This window comes from Bombina bombina, chromosome 1 (genome assembly GCF_027579735.1).
Source record: "Bombina bombina isolate aBomBom1 chromosome 1, aBomBom1.pri, whole genome shotgun sequence".
Lineage (NCBI taxonomy): Eukaryota > Metazoa > Chordata > Amphibia > Anura > Bombinatoridae > Bombina > Bombina bombina.
In genome coordinates, this window is record NC_069499.1 from 1,469,513,443 (window position 1) to 1,469,519,442 (window position 6,000).

At 38.0% G+C, this 6,000-nt stretch overlaps 1 protein-coding gene across 6 annotated transcripts in view; it reads left to right on the forward strand.

Annotated features, from left to right (window-relative positions):
- The window catches only part of BAHCC1 (BAH domain and coiled-coil containing 1), a 184,603-nt gene that overhangs the window by 82,214 nt on the left and 96,389 nt on the right, over window positions 1–6,000 (forward strand). The window lies entirely within an intron of this gene.

Consider the following 6,000-nt stretch of genomic DNA (forward strand, 5'->3'; position numbering starts at 1 on the left):
CCCCATTCACACCTGAGACCTTGTAACACTAATGAGTCACATGACACCGGGGAGGGAAAATGGCTTATTGGGCTCAATTTGGACATTTCCACTTAGGGGTGTACTCAGTTTTGTTGCCAAGGGTTTAGACATTAATGGTTGTGTGTTGTTATTTTGAGGGGACAGCAAATTTACACTGTTATACAATCTGTACACTCACTACTTTACATTGTAGCAAAGTGTAATTTCTTCAGTGTTGTCACATGAAAAGATATAATAAAATATTTACAAAAATGTGAGGGGTGTACTCCCTTTTTTTGAGATACTGTAATACTGCATAATCTCAGATGTGTGAGATTCACCATTTTTATATAATTTTTCATCCATTTATAATTTTACATTTTTTTTTCAATTCACAAACTCTTCTATGCAATCATGTTTATACATTTTCATGGTTTAATAGTGGGATCTGAGTTTAATTTTGAACTTTTTATTAAAACAGGAAATAATAATAATTTATTGATATGTGAACTAAGAAAGAAAAAAAACAAACAAAAAGAGTGCAATGAAAATATGCTACACAAAACAGGCCAAAGCTGTTGAAAAAACAATCTGAACTTCAAATGAGTAGTTAATTTTTTTTCCGTCAAATTTTTTAGTCATGGCTATTTCCTCTTCCCCCTGTATCATGTGACAGCCATAAGCCAATCACAAATGCATATACGTATAATCTGTAAATTCTTGCACATGCTCAGTAGGAGCCGGTGACTCAAAAAGTGTAAATATAAAAAGACTGTGCAAATTTTGGTAATGGAAGTAAATTCGAAAGTTGTTAAAAATTGCATGCTCTATCTGAATAATTAAAAAGTTTAATTTTGACTTGTGTTCCTTTAAATTAAGGGAAAAGTATGCAAAATAAATTATGAATGTAACTATACTAAAAATATTTTTATATATATTTTTAATTTAATATCCTTTTAAGCCTGAATATATATTTGTAATTCCAAACATTTACTGCAGGGGACACCAAATAATAAAAGTATTTACCAGATCATATTGATTCCTTATAAATTTAAAAAAAAAATAAAAAAAATTGCCAATTAGTAATTTTAGTGCATTACTTTATTTTGTCTGGCATAGTGCTGGTTAACAGGATTTGGGGTGTGCCTGGGCTTGTGGGGGGAAAAGGAGCTGGCAGATGTCAATGAGCCCACATACAGATGTTGTTGACACACAGCCGCTCTCTCTTCAATAGTTAGTCTACAGCCGGACTTCTGCGGCAGGGCGGGTTCTGGCACCTCCATTGGGAACAACATGTATTGGAAGTTGGCTGGGGTGTGCATCTTAACCCATTATGGGTAGGGTAGCTATATGATTTTTTTTAGGGTTATCAAATACAAAACAGATCTATAATACAAATGAAAGAGCAGCAATTTAACAGGCTAATATTTTTGAGTGAACAAATGTTACAATAAAGCTATTTAAATTGAAACGGAAAGTAGCTGTAAATTCATGTTTGTATTAATACTAAAGAATCATTCACTCACTGGCTGATAAGGACAACTACTACAAATGTATTGGTAAAAAGGACACACCTCCTCAAGCAGACCCAAACTAGTAATGTTCAGAAAAGCAACTTGCATTTTCAAAGAAAAAAGTAAATAAATGCCCTTGGGTAAAAAAAAACATAATAATAAAAAACAACAACTTATGCTAAGAGGTTATTAAGGTTTAATAAGCTGACCCATAAAGTCAGTTTTTTTCTATATATAATGGTGTACGTTAGAGGATGATGAAAAATACAGTTGTCATTCCTGGCATGTAAACCAATGAAAGCCATGCAGCCTTGGCAGTGAAGGTGTCCGACGAGCCCTATATCAGTGCCAGCGCTCTGTACGTTTTCACACACTCACCTGCTGTGTGTATTTATAAACCAGAGCTCTCATGGTGTCCCTCCCTTCACTCCCCTCCCGGGATCTCCTGCAGACTTGGGTGTCAAGGAAATACCTGGCGTTACCTTTCATGTGTCTGCCAAAAAAAAAGAGAAGAAAAAAAAAAGCGGCACTTCCAAGCACCTACACTTTACTCCTCGCACATGACCATGAGGCACAATATAAATAACAACGCAATCGCTTTATTCAAACCATCAAAAAACAACAACACATTAACAATAAAAATAAGTGATTTGTCATGTCCTATAGGAACTGATTAGATAAGATAAGTGCCAGAGAGGGCATTGCAGCATTTTCTTAAACAAGGGGCTGATAAAGGATAGACAGAACTATTCTGTAAAGTTTACATAACTACGTTGTTGATATTGTAATGTTGGCTTTGTTGCTAAAGGCATAGAACGAGTTAATCCTGCCTGGCACATAAGTTCCATTGTTTGTGTTTGTTGTAGTTGTTCTGCCTGGTACATTGTTTTGTTGCAGTGGTTCTGTCTGATACATTGTTTGTTGCAGTTGTTCTGCCTGGTACATTGTTTTGTTGCAGTGGTTCTGTCTGATACATTGTTTGTTGCAGTTGTTCTGCCTGGTACATTGTTTTTTTTGCAGTTCTGCCTGGTACATTGTTTTTTTGTTTTTTGCAGTTGTTCTGTCTGGTACATTGTTTGTTGCAGTTGTTCTGTCTGGTATTTTGTTTGCTTGTTGCAGTTGTTCTGCCTGGTACATTGTATGCTTGTTGCACTTGTTCGGCCTGGTACATTATTTGCTTGTTGCACTTGTTCGGCCTGGTACATTATTTGCTTGTTGCACTTGTTCGGCCTGGTACATTGTTTGTTGCAGTTGTTCGGCCTGGTACATTGTTTGTTGCAGTTGTTCGGCCTGGTACATTGTTTGTTGCAGTTGTTCGGCCTGGTACATTGTTTGTTGCAGTTGTTCGGCCTGGTACATTGTTTTCTGCAGTTGTTCGGCCTGGTACATTGCTTTTAACCTTATCCGTTTGCTTTGCCCCCTCTATTTTTTTCAGGCTTCAGGTTACATCATCTTTTTCCCTTTTTGCCCCAACTCCCACCCCCCGCATTCCCTCTCCCCCAGTCACTCCCTTGGCATACACTGTAGCTGCTGGTGACACAATACAGAGAGAAATATAACTCCATATTCTGTAAACAACACTCCTTATATTCACTCATCACATCTACAGACCAGCCCTCCCCTCTCCACCTCTCACATCCCTCTGCTGATAACAGCCTCCCTCCTCCTCTTGTCTCCAGTCTATGGGAAGAAGCGGACACTCAAGAATTTAATTAAAACGGCAAACAATAAGCTAAATTCCTCAAATCCACAACCTTTCAGGTTAACCCCCACACAGCTGGCTGAGCCTGCAGGGTATTAGAGGTGCACAGGTCACAATTTAAAGACAATACCTGTCTCAGGATTTGCATTAACTTCTTCATTATGGATATAGGCATCAGTTTATTACAAGTCAAAATTCCTATGTTGTATATGCTTTTCCCCACATTCGTCATGCTGTAATGCACATTTGTTTAAAAAGAAATGTAATGTTATTTAGCATCTTATCTCATTCTATCTCAATTTCTTTTTATTTATGTTCTTTAATAAATAAGTCCCCATCTTTTCACCAAAAATGTGTGTATATTACATTTCTATCAATAATTTAACACATTTTTTCTTTAAATAAAATAAAAATCTAAGCGCTAATATTTCGTCTACCTTTGAAGTGATATATTTTTTTTAAATATTTTACAACCATTGGTCAGTCCGGTTTTATAACTTAAGAATTATACATTTTCTTTAGCACTATATACATGGGATACAATTTATACATTTAGTGAAAAATATTGATTATACATGTCAGTACAGGAATGGATAACACTGTACTCAAGCGTACAACACAGGGGGCACATACACTCCTCTAGCTTACTAGTGCTGGACAAGTTTAAAAAAAAACTGTGGCTACAATACATAGAATATTTGAATACCAGCACATATATACATATATAGCACACACACACACACACACACAGGTATATATATATATATATATATATATATAGCACACACACACAGGTATATACATATATATGCACAAGCAGGGCTGGAAATTTGTAATAGTCCTGGATGAGTAAGAAATTGCAGTGGATGAGTTTTTTTTCTTATGTTGAACATTGAGTGGACTAGTAACTTCTCTCACCCTGTCTAGTAAATTATTTTCCTCATGCAGACTCACAAAAGAGCAAATTCCCTCAGTCTTGATGCCTATCTCTGGTCTTTATTAGCCTGGTCTGTTCATTCTATCTTTGGGCCCTCCCTAGCACTCTATCTCATCATTTTATTGCTCACACAAAGGCTTGTCTGTGTGCTGTCCTTGAATGAAGCCATTTCAGACCCTGGCGTGGGCTCCAGGCATCAAAGCGGCTGCACATTCCGTGCCTGGGCATCTCTGCCCCTTAGCCCTGGGAATTCCTGGAGCACAGCTGCACGGAACCTCATTCTGTGGGCTCAGAATGGATCCCACTGTTTGCGGACTGGAGACTGAGATGAGATGCTTTCTTTCCATGGGGCAGCTGTTGTAATTCACAAGAACTCAACCCTTCCCCTGTAACCTTCCTGCAGCTCTAAAGGCCCCCTTATCTCTGCTGGGGGGGTATGTCTGTTTAATCAAATTACTGCTACACTGTGCCTTGCCTATTTGCATATAAGTAAGTCTCTTACAAGTCGTCTTATTGGTGTGTGTCACACTATCAAGTCACGTTTAGTGGTATCACGCCTTGTATTTGCTTACCCCCCCTTCTGTCTTGATGTATGAAAATGTTCATCACCTGATGAAGAGCAAATCTGTCCTGTAATTTTGCTTTTGAACAATGAATGATATCTGCAAACTAGCTGCATTTAATGTTTTATTGGAAATATTATTATAGTGGAATTCAAACTAATTTATTTCTACTAAAAAAAAACTATAACTCAAAGGGACATTGCTTTTGTGTAAAAAATTGAGAGACAAAGTAACAAAATATGTCGCTTAGGTTTTCTTCAAAATGCTGTAGATCTATAATGGGTTTAGGCAATTTGAAGAAAACCTAGGATACCGATTTTTTGCTTTTTGGTCTCTATGGAGTGTAGGGCAAGTACAGTTTTTACACAAGAGGTAGACTTGTTTCTTTAACCTGTGGCTCCTCCCATACTTTCTATTATTTCTCCCCAGGTGATCCCCAAGGTTTTTGTCAGATACCTTGACATACTGATGCAACATGAATTGACATTTCCAGTACTAGTGAGTGAGAGTCACACACACAGTTTCTCCCCCCCCCCCCCCCCAAGATACAAGCTGAATTCCTTGTTGTAACAGGTTGGGTTTTGTCACTGGGGAGAACAGACTTCTGAGCAGATGTTCCCCTTTAATGCCCGCTAAGAGGCACAAGCACTGGGAGGCATAGGATGTTTCCTGGGGTCAGTGGACGGTCAGAAGTGGGAATTGGGCATCTGGGGCAGAGGAATTTACTGACTGGTGTTTACAGATATGAAGGCCAGTAAAAGTCTTTTAACAACAAGCAATTAAAAGAAACAGCTGCAACAATTTAACAAGAGACCAACTCCTCTGTACCAGTCCTCCCCCAGGAGAGCCTTCCCACTTCAGAGCTGATGAATACTCAGGAATGTTGGTGTTTTACGGCTTCACAAGTCCTGTTTATTCCCCACAGCAACCCTCCTTCATCAGGCTCCATTATAGACTTACTTCTGGGGTTCACCAAATCATAACTGGGGCATACAGTCTTACCCTCTGAATTTAAACATTGCTAGTTGGGTACAGCAGTATATCACCGGCTCATTGTGTAACAGAAATGTAAGACTTTTATGCATGGATTTAACTATTTGACTGCCTAAGAGAAAATATTCTCAAAAAGTTGAGTTGAAAAAAAAAAAAGTAGCTAACCTTGTCTTTTTTGAGTGTACCTGTATTTTTTTCCTTATGCGCTAGTAATTTTAGCCCCTAACTAGTAAACTCTAGTGATATTTTTCCACCCATGTGTGTATATGTGTTTATATGCGTGTGTTTATA